Genomic DNA, 12095 nt, shown 5'->3' with positions numbered 1-12095 from the left:
GTTGGAGATCACGCACAAGTCCCTCGTACCTACACAAAACGATAGCAACTCGCAACCAACGCTTAGGGGTTGTCAATCCCTTCACGGTCACTTACGAGAGTGAGATCTGATAGAGATAATATTTTTGGTATTTTTGATAGATAGATGCAAAGTAAAAAGTGAAAGGCAAAGTAAAACAAAGCAAGTAAATAAAGTAATATAGATTGATATGATGAGAATAGACCCGGGGGCCATAGGTTTCACTAGTGGCTTCTCTCAAGAGCATAAGTATTCTACGGTGGGTGAACAAATTACTGTTGAGCAATTGATAGAAAAGCGAATAATTATGAGATTATCTAGGTATGATCATGTATATAGGCATCATGTCCAAAACAAGTAGATCGAAACGATTCTGCATCTACTACTATTACTCCACTCAAAGACCGCTATCCAGCATGCATCTAGAGTATTAAGTAAAACAAAGTAACGCTTTAAGTAAGATGACATGATGTAGAGGGATAAATTCATGCAATATGATAAAAAACCCATCTTGTTATCCTCGATGGCAACAATACAATATGTGCCTTGCAACTCTTTCTGTCACTGAGTAAGGACACCGCAAGATTGAACCCAAAGCTAAACACTTCTCCCATGGCAAGAACTTCCAATCTAGTTGGCCAAACCAAACGGATAATTCGAAGAGACTTGTAGAGATAACTCAATCATACATAAAAGAATTCAGAGAAGAATCAAATATTTTTCATAGATAAGATGGATCATAAACCCACAATTCATCGGTCTCAACAAACACACCGCAAAAAGAAGATTACATCAAATAGATCTCCACAAGAGAGGGGGAGAACATTGTATTGAGATCCAAAAAGAGAGAAGAAGCCATCTAGCTAATAACTATGGACCCAAAGGTCTGAAGTAAACTACTCACACTTCATTGGAGAGGCTATGGTGTTGATGTAGAAGCCCTCCGTGGTAGATGCCCTCTCCGGCGAAGCTCCGGAACAGGCCCCAAGATGGGCTCTCGCGGATACAGAAGGTTGCGGCGGTGGAATTAGGTTTTTGGCTCCGTATCTCATCTGACGAGGGTACGTAGGTATATATAGGAGGAAGGAGTACATCGGTGGAGCTCCGAGGGGCCCACGAGGCAGGGGGCGCGCCCAGGGGGGGCGCGCCCTCCACCCTCGTGACTGCCTCTGGCACTTCTTGGAGTAGGGTCCAAGTCTCCTGGATCACGTTCGGTGAGAAAATCACGTTCCCGAAAGATTTATTCCGTTTGGACTCCGTTTGATATTCTGTTTCTTGGAAATACTTAAATAGGCAAAAAACAGCAATTCTGGGCTAGGCCTTCGGTTAATAGGTTAGTCCCAAAAATAATATGAAAGTTGAAAATAAAGCCCAATATAGTCCAAAACAGTAGACAAAGTAGCATGGAGTAATCAAAAATTATAGATACGTTGGAGACGTATCAGCAGCGTATAACATTTTGCACACAAAGGTGACACGTTCCCTCTCGGAACCACGAGGCTTGTTGAGAGAATCTTTGGTTTTGTAAGAAGCTTATACCAAAACTTGTCCCAATTCAGCCAAAAGTTATACATATGAAAATAGGGTTTAGATTATCCCGAACATCTCGGTACCTAGACCAATAATGTACTATGATTTGAATTCAACATAAAATGGATACAAATATTTGAATTGGAGAGCGTATGGTACATGTAGTTCATAGTGAAATATGATTACTGCTATATGCATGCTTTTTGTTATCAAGATAATATTTAAATTATTGTATAACTTGACAACAATCGTATTCTAATAAGGAGAATTGATTCAAATTTAGTCCATATGGTAGATGACAATATATATGTTCACATGGTGGAGTAAAATGTTCATATATGATGGAAGATCAAAATGTACGACTACATCAATTATAAACCGCAAGGTCACCTAACGATATATTCGAATTCATCATAACATGGATTAAAAAATTGAAATTCGAGATCCTGGCATTTGTAATCATATAAAAAGGGACATTACTCTTTCTTTTGGTGGGAATTGATTTGTTTTTTGTTGTTCTTGAGGGAAATGCGAATCAATTTGGTACTGTGCAGGGTAATCTTGTTCTCCCGATTTTTTTTACATTTTTCTTGTAGTTTTTTCAATGGCATCTACAGCAATATAGTAAAAGGGGACATGACTCTCTTGTGTTTTGTATGAATTGCTTTTTACACGTTAAGTTTGTTCTGCCGAACAAGGAATCCGCACCTTGTTATCCCGAAACTTTCAAGCTCGAGTATCTTTTGTCTCACCTGCTTTGAAACTCCCGCCTCTTCAACCCGCGTCGCGCCTTATTATCCCGAAATTTCGACGCCCGCGAAAACTCCCTCCTCATACGAAATCGGTCCTGCAGCCCAGACACGCGAAATCCCCCTTCTACCCCTCAGCCAGAAATGAAGCTCCACATCGCGGTGTCAAAACCGGTGGGGGTACGCTGGTAACTTACCCTATATTTTGGACAAGCACGTCCCTAAGGTTGGATCCCCTCCCCCTTCGCCCCCCCCCCCATTCGTACACCGAGGCCGCCAAAACCCACGCTCCTCTGTCGGCCTCCCGACCGCCGCCCAGCCGGAGACTCTTCCCCGACTACGTCGTCCACCGCAACAGCTCTCCTTCCCTCATCCACCGCACCGGATGAGGATCCGTCGTCGATCTCATCGTCCCGCCGGATCAGCCGCCCCGTCCTCCACCTCCAAGGAGCTGCCCCGACGTTCGCCTCATCTATCGCGCCACCTCAATCCCCATAGCGCCGTCTTGACCTGCCCCACCGGAACTGCAACACCCTCACCAATTCCTCCGATGAAGCCGAGGCCAACTCAGCGGCACCAAGGAGGTTCTGCACTCACCTCTTTTATTCGATCTCACAGGGTTGCCGATGCTCGATACCCAGCAGACTTGACGGGTCTCCATCAACGGCACCGTCACCGGCCACATCATCCACGACGTCTCTCCCCCATGTTGTTGCTTCCTCGGTGGCGACTTCCATAACGGCACTAGCTGCAGCTGCTCCGTCTCTCGCTCGTGCTGCAGCTCTATTCTTGCTGTCGGTCGTGCTGCTGCACTGCTCTTGCTTTCTTTCATGCTACTGCTCTGCTCTTGCTCTTGCTTGCGCTGCTGCTGCTGTTGCACGACCTTCGGCGGCTACAGGAGTTGCTGCTTTAGCACTCGCTCGCGGTGCTACTGCACGACTTGCTCTCTGCTAGTGCGTTCCCTGCTCGAGCGTCTGCTGATTTAGATCACTGCTTCTCTGCTACTAGTGCTCGAACGCCGTAAACATCTATTGCAATGCTCCGCTACTAGTTCAACCAGTTTCGACAGTAAAATTCAGTTTCGACTGTAAAGTTCGTTTTCTTCAGTTAAGTTCAGAGTGAACAGTACTTATAGCATCTGTCGGAGCGGCCGTGGAACGGATGATGTGTTTTACATCTAGCACTTTTTGGTGATGTATTTTACATCATCTATCGCAGATGATATTAGGGTCCCACTTCAGATTAACATTGTATGTCTTGTCCTGCTTCAGCCTCGTCGCCGTACACCTCATCGGGTCTGCTCCAACAATGGAACCGTCCATCACAGCGGAGAAATACCCTCGGCGCCGTTTCCAAAGGCCTCGGATCTTCTCCCGCCACCCCCCCCTCCGACAGTCACACCAGCATCACCATCCTCCACGTCCAACCCAATGATGCTGAGGTCCACAAGGCTATGCCAAAGAGGTTGTACATTCGTCGCATCACTTTGTTATCTGCATTCATGTAGATACCTCAAGGATCCTTTGCTATGGAACTACTATTCGTGCAAAACTGTTAGAAGGAGTGGAGCAAAGCAAAACTGGAGGATTTTTTTCCTTTGGTGTCTCTTTCGAAGAAAAAACGTAGGAATTTTATTCACTTGGACATCCTTTTCAAATTAATATGAATGAAGAACAGAACTATTTGCATTACTGGCATAATAAGATGCTTATTTTCTCATTTTCACGTGGTTTGACTTTAATTTGACCACGTTTCTCCATTCCTGTGTTCTTCCAATTCATGTGAACCAAACACCCAGGTTGACTGAAATCCTATGTTTCCAAATGCTCTGTTTTGCACGTGCATTCCTATCCTATTCCTATGTTTTTCCTGTCCTTGCGTCTATAGAATCCTCCAATTCTAAGGAGCCCTTACAGATTTACTTCATTTTCAGATAGGCGTCAAAGAAAACTCTGTGTGTTATGTCCTGCTCCTGCCGTGCCATCATCCACCCTACCTGAGGTGCACCATCGACAGAAGCGTTCACAACAGCAGAGATCCCCCCTGCAGACTTTCTTTCGCCGCCTCAGATCATCTTCCCCGTTGCCGGCAGCCACGCCAACTGCATTACCATCATCGACTAAGCAGATGAACCTGAGGACTACACAGTTCCGGAAGAGTGGTCGCAATCTTTCGTGTTTGCTTACGTTTGCATCGGTTATTATTACCTGCTACTTTATCATTCAAACTTGAGTTTTGAAATGCCCATGGGTCTCATATCGAGCCAGCAACGAATAGTATCTGTCTACTATCTGGTTCATCTGGGGTCTTCTATGTGGTTCATGTTGGGTGGGCAACAAACAATAGATGATCCATTGTCTATCTTTTTAAACTGGAGCTATAATCTACCTGCTATCATTAGTTTTGGATCCATCCACTCGTTTGCTACCATCAGTCTTGATTTTTGCATGCACCCCTTAGGTCTTACAAAATCTAACTATTTTTTTTATTATGCATGTCAGATATTGTACACAATCGTACTGAACATGTAGAGAAAAAGAGAAGACAGTTGCGTCGGTATATAATGGCATGCAGACGCCGCTCCATGGTGGGCGAAGTGCCCTCCCCCCTCCTGCATTTCCAGATTGTATTCCAGAGGAAGATAACTGTTCAGATGGGGATTCAGAAGGAGCCGACCACGCCTGTTTACCACCTGAGGTGTTTGCTCTAACCTGGCATGCTGATATTGGTCATATCGTGCATATGGCGCCTTGCATTGCTTACATTATACCTCTTAAATGTCATCAGCTTGGTTTAGATTTGCTTTGTGTGAATGCCACTTGTCTGGTTTCTATATCATACTCCCACCATTCCTAAATATTTGTCTTTTTAGATATTTCAACAAGTGACTACATATGGAACAAAATGAGTGAATCTACACTCTAAAATATGTCTATATACATTCGTATGTGCTAGTCCATTTGAAATCTCTAAAAAGACAAATATTTATGAACGGAGGGAGTATATGGGAATTATGCAATGCCATCTTCTTTAGCCAGGCATCATTACGTGAATCATGCAATGACATCCTGTTTAGCCAGTCATCGTATATGTGAATTGTATCATGCCATATTTTTTTTCCATAATATATTCCATTTGTCAACAATGTTTATACATTCATCTACTCTTCATGTGCATCAGTCATTTGAGTCGGTCATGGGAAAATCTGGAGTGAAAACAAGGTCTTCTGAGCAGTCAGTGCTACCTGTCGATGCAGATTTCTTGCTGGTTACAGATAGCTCCTCAGAGGAGGATTCAGAGACAGATGACCAATCATACCCCCCTCCCTTGGTGCATGCTCTAACTTGGCTGGGTTATATTGCTCATATCATGCATATGGTGTCTTGCATTGCCATGCCATCTGCTTAGATTAGACATGCTTTGTGTGAATGCCTCCTGTTTGCTTTCTATATCAGATATGTGAATTATGCAATGCCATGTTTTTCAGCCAGTTATCATATATGTGAATTATGCACCGCCATGTAGACAGGCATCATATATGTGAATTATCTCATGCCATCTTTTTTTTCATTACGTATTCCATTTGTCGACAATTTGTGTTTATTGAACTACAATTCATGTGTATCAGCCATTTGAGCTGGTTATGGAAAAATCTGGAGTGAAAACAAGGTCTTCAGAGCAGGCAATGGTACCTGTTGAAGCATATATCTCGATGGTTACAGGGAGCTCCTCAGAGGAGGATTCAAAGACAGATGACCAGTCCTATATCCCACCTAAGGTGTATGCTCTAAGTTGCAATGTTTTATATTTCTCATATGATGCATATGGTGTCTTGCATTGCTTAGTTTAGACATCATATGCACAATATTGAATTCCATCTGCTTAGTTTAGAGATCATACATGCGAGTGCCAGCTGCTTAGTATATGAATCAATTATGTCAATTATACCATGCCATCCTGTATACTTAGACAACATGTATGTGAATTATTTCATCCCAACCTATTTCAGAAAGACATCATATAGTTTTGTCATGTCATCATGTTTAGGTACTCATCATATGTTGAATTATGCCATTATATCCTTTTAAGTTATCCATCATATATCTGAAACTGTGTCATGCTATCCTATTTAGTTAGGCTTCATATATGTGAAATTGTGTCATGTTGTCCTGTTTGGTTAGACAACATATATGTGAATTACCACATCTATCTATCATACAATGTCTGTACGTTCAATTTCTTTTCTTTTTTATCAGCCATTTGACTTGGAGGGGGTGATGGCAGTATCTAAGGGAGCAAAACCCCATTCTTCACAAAAGACAGTGCTACCCGTCGCTGCAGATAGAACCATGGTTGTACTGGCCCACAAACTAGCCCCACCACACATAATCAAGACTCTTCCAGACTGCACACTTACACCATTGGGCAGAGAACCAGCTACAACCCATCTAACCGCAACCCCAGCAGATAGTAACCCACTTCTAGTTGACAAAGCACCATGTCCACCACAGAGTACCCCCACACGAGCAGTTTGTAAAGCTACTGCAGTGCCCAAAGCACGAAGACCACCACAGCTAACCCAAACTCCACATTTAAAGCAGAAGAGAAATTGTTCTCAAGTCAGATTCCGTAGATATGGTCCATACTCCTTTGCTATTGCATCACTATATTTACTCATACCAACTACTTCCGAATTTGAAGGATCCAATTGAAACTCCAATGGTGCAACAGGTATGTTTTAAACCTATTTCTTTAACTGGATTGCTGTTCTAACTTCTTGCTCTAAGTTGATTTCAGTTTAAGTTGAATAAACAGTTATGTTCTCAAGTGACGCACATTACAAGTGCTGCCAATGTTGTGTAGTTTTTCACACTTATATTCTGTCTATGCTGTTGTGTCTTAAAAATATATGAGTTGAACTGTGTCTCTATCTTGATTAGGCAACATAAATTAGAATGATATGGACAATACAGTGACCATAGTACATAGATATATGTTTGTTTCATGATGTTATCCTATCCACCTTACTACTGAACTGGTTTACCAAAATGAGTTTCGTATACTACAAGCTAAACATGTGATGTGTCTGCTTGTTTCTCTTATAATATGCAAATAGAATATTGGAGAAGAGCACCCTGTCAGTGTCAAAACCGGCGGATCTCGGGTAGGGGGTCCCGAACTCTGCGTCTAAGGCTAATGGTAACAGGAGGCTGGGGACACGATGTTTACCCAGGTTCGGGCCCTCTCGATGGAGGTAATACCCTACTTCCTGCTTGATTGATCTTGATGATATGAGTCTTACAAGAGTTGATCTACCACGAGATCAGAGAGGCTAAACCCTAGAAGCTAGCCTATGGTATGATTGTTGATGTGTCCTACGGACTAAACCCTGCGGTTTATATAGACATCGGAGGGGGCTAGGGTTACACAAAGTCGGTTTACAGAGAAGGAGATCTATATCTGAATCGCCAAGCTTGCCTTCCACGCCAAGGAGAGTCCCATCCGGACACGGGACGAAGTCTTCAATCTTGTATCTTCATAGTCCAACAGTCCGGCCAAAGCATATAGTCCGGCTGTCCGGATACCCCCTTATCCAGGACTCCCTCGGTAGCCCCCGAACCAGGCTTCAATGAGGATGAGTCTGCCACGCAGATTGTCTTCGGCATTGCAAGGCGGGTTCTTCTCCAAATTTGGCACACCCGTCATAGCGAACAGTGTCCGGCCTCCCAGTAAGGTCGTACTCCTCAGCTTATGTGCTTCAATAATGGCCATCTCCACATGTCGAGCGAAGATGAGAGGCCGGGGCATTTTTACATTCGCCACCCTAATTCCGTAGGCAAGCCGTCTATTTGAAGAGATGGGGATCCTTAGATCCAAATCACACCATCTTCTCCCAAGAAAGCATTTCGAAGAGCGCGTCCCAAAGAGGCCATCCCATCATGACCGGTCGCTGCAGCCCTGCTCGTCACTCCCCTAGCTCGAAACCAGGGGATTGGGAAAAGTGTTCCATCCCTGACAGCTGCCTAATAAAGCTGCAGACCAAAGGGTTCCTCCCGCCCACATACATGGTCCCCGTCCGATACGGACTAGCCACCTATAATGGCGGGGAGCAAGCGGAGAGATTCCCCGACTCCTCTCGAGGGGAGCGGGTATGCCTTGTCCCATATATGCTAAGAGGTGTCGGGTTTCTAATCCACCCATTCCTTCGCGGGCTCCTGGAGTTCTACGATCTCCAGTTGCATAATCTTACCCCCGCCTCCATACTGCACACCGCGGGTTATGTTGCCCTCTGCGAGCTGTTCCTGGGCTGTGAAGCTCACTTCGAGTTATGGAAGAGGCTATTTTGCCTCGTCCCCCGCAACCAGGAGGGATCTATATATAAAGTGGGCGGAGCCGAAATATGGTGGATCACCCAGACCGGATACCTGCACGGTACTCCAAAGAAGGTGTCCAAAGACTGGCCCTTGGAGTGGTTTTATATTGATGACGTTCCCCTTCCGGAGCCAGTCTAGACGGGCCTTCCCGAGTTTACCAATACTCCGCTGAAGAAACGCCAAAGCTGGCGCCCTCGGAGCCCCCAGGAGGAAGATAACAGGGAAGTCCTCTATCCGATGAGCCGGATACAAACCCTGGCCAAATCAGGATTGACAATAATCGAAGTTATGTCAATATGCGTAATAAGGGGAGTGCAGCCACTTCAATATAGGGGAAAACCCATGTGGCACTTCAGTGGAGAAGACGACGCCTCCCATTGCGGTCGCAAAGATTTGGACTCCGCCACATCTTTGGCGAGGATACTGTCTGAATTGTACAAAGGAGAAAAAGAGAGTTCCTCCGCATTAAACCACGGGATGGATTTTCCATGTATAACCCCCGAAGGTGGGTAAGTTGTCATCCTTTACTCGACTCTATCCATTTGACCTTCTTTGTCACAATTATTTACCTTGTCGTTTCAAAACAGGAACTAAGGAAGGCCGTGAAAGAGTTCAACAGCCCCTCTCCGCAGCCAGAGGATCCCGGCCGGGCTCTCGACCCCGGACTTGAAGAAGATCCGGACATATCCGTGGAATTCGTCAACGGGACTTTCTACCAGGCAAGCAGCGGCGGCTCTTTAGTGGCCATCATCGCGGATTATCCCGGACTACTTCCTGTGTCGCATGTAAGTAATGTCGGGGTTCCAACCTTCTGAAAGAATTCCTTCGTTTTGTCGTACCTTATGCTCACATGCCGTATTTTTATATAAACGGCAGTCGGGACGCCGTGCGGAACCCGCGGGGGCCTCTCAGCAAGAGGCGCCTAGACAAGGTAGGCTTAAAAGGAAGGCGGTTAGGAGCGAGATGCAGGCACAGAGGTATTCATTAAACTTGCCCCGTGGTTATTTGGTCTTTTAGCGAGATGTGACGGCTTTAATTATGTCCTGGCAGGAAACGCCGGACTATATCCGGCGACCCTACCGGCCATGCCTCCAGCAACCGGATTCCTGAACCGGATTCAGGGGCGGAGGTTGATGTGGAGACAACGCCGAACTGTCCTCCTGCGGAGGATACGGATAGGCTTTCCGCCACAAATTCTGAGGTGGAAAGTCCCATGACCCACCGGCGCCAACGGGCCGTACTTCGTGGTTGTATTTTTTCCGAAGAGGCGTTTAATTCCTTCAATTCCAGACAAGCATATATCTGTGCTGCTCAAGATGGACTTGCTAGAGCAACGGACCAGTATGTGAAGGATATACGGGTAAGAAAATTTAATAAGTATGTGTAGTAGAAGCCCCTGAGACTTCAAACAGTTGGCACAACTGATTTAAGGATCATTAAATGCATAGGTTCTTGTAGAGAAGAATGCCCAGTTGTCTCAAGAGCTGGAGGAATGTAAGGCCCAAATGAAGGCCAATGTAGCCGAACAAGAGGAATCCAAAAAGGCTTCTTCTGGTAATAATTTCCTTCTACCAGTTTGTTTGTTCGGCATTGTTTGTAAATCTGATGAAAGATTCGACAGACAATCCCGGAGGAAATCCGAAGACTGTGGGAGATAATGAGCTGCATCTGCGAAGTCAGCTGAAGGTGGGCGAACGCGTGCTGACGCAGTCTATTCAGGAGAAAAATAAGCTGCAAGATGCTAATATCAGACTGAGCGTCGAATTGAAAGATTTTCGGGTTCAGCTCGCGGACTCCGTAAAGGAGAACCGGAGGCTTTGACGTGGCATTTATAGTAAGTGCTTGAATGAACTGTAGTATAGTTCGGCGAGGAAGCGTATTGACAGAGTTATGCTTACATGTATGTTGATGGGCCATCCTGAAGAGGAGATGCCCGGTTCCGCAGGCGATGTGCAGCAAGAGCTTTCACAACTGCACGAACGAGCTCGGCAGGTGATGAAGGGTATTGCCCAGACCTTGTGGCCATCCGCTTCCCTGGCAGGAGGTATGGGCAAACTTGTAGAGATGCTCAAAGGAGCACGGCGGCGCTTCCGATTATGGAAGATATTAGCTTGCCGGCAAGGTGCAAGAGAAGCTTGGGCCATGGTAAAGACGCGATACACCAAGGCTGACTCGAACCATATGGCCGAAATTGGACCGGTGGGGTCAGATGGACAAGAGATACCCGTTAGTCTGGTATATGACCAAGTAGCGTTAGGTGCAAAGTATTCCCAACAGGATTGTAAGCTAGACAGCCTGTTGGATGGTATAGAGGAAGAGTACAGCCAGTCTAAAGGACTATGTAATTTGAATGGGCTCATGTACTCCCTAGCCGGATTGAAACTCATTTGTCATGGCGGACCTTTTCGCTTCAGCCCCCGGATCCGACAGCCTGGGGTGTATCCGAATACCCACACAATTATGAAAAAACGGGGTATGCGTGGAAACCAGGCGTAGGGGTCATAAGTGCTTGAACAGACAAGTACCCAACTAGTTATGTTATATTACACGGATAGTAAGAAACATCTTCCAGAGAGAATTGTTCCATTTAGGGTTCCTTTCTCTGGGTGCACATGCATCGATGTGCATGTCCGAACTGCGAACAGAAGCGCGGGAAACAAAACATCTGGGTATTTTCGTTGTAATGAACGAGAACATCTTTTGTTCACCGACCGAATATTCCCTTAAGAACGCTAGCTTTCGGCTTCACCCAGTCTGAGGTACACATCCGGCTCAACCGGCAGTAACAATCATAGAGGTGCTCCCCTTATACCCTAGACGAATTAACCAGAACGTAGGGCATAAATACAAGAGCCAGGCAACCCAGCAAGGCCAAAACTTAAGTCATATCGGTGCATATAATGGTGAAGAAAAGGAACATATGGAAATAAAAATGCATATGTGGCTGGCAAGGAGCCATGAAAGTAGTTGTATTTAGCTTCCGAATAGGAAGCCCGCAGGTACAGTGTGTACGCATAATGCGGCTGGAGTGCTCGGGGCATCCGTACAGTTTTAAGGTTGTACGTTAAAAAGGAAAAAGGGGGCGAGAAAGGAAGAAAGAGAACAAAATTGAAGAGGCGGACTTAAGGAGACGAACACTAAGTTCCGCGCTAGGCATAGAATCTCCGGGGTCTAGCCGTGTTCCATGGGTTCGGCTCGAGTCTGTTATCAGATGCACTGCGCAGACGGTACGCTCCTCCAGTGAGAACTTTATCAATGATGAAGGGACCCTCCCACTTGGGTTTGAGCTTGTCCTTCTTCTTCTCGGGGAGGCGTAGAACGAGTTCGCCAATGTTATAAGTTTTGGCCCGTACTTCTCTGCTTTGGTACCTTCGAGCCTGCTGCTGATAGAATGCGGAACGGGCTTTAGCAACATCACGCTCCT

Source organism: Triticum aestivum, chromosome 6B, assembly GCF_018294505.1.
Source record: "Triticum aestivum cultivar Chinese Spring chromosome 6B, IWGSC CS RefSeq v2.1, whole genome shotgun sequence".
Lineage (NCBI taxonomy): Eukaryota > Viridiplantae > Streptophyta > Magnoliopsida > Poales > Poaceae > Triticum > Triticum aestivum.
Note: the sequence above shows the minus strand (reverse complement) of the source record.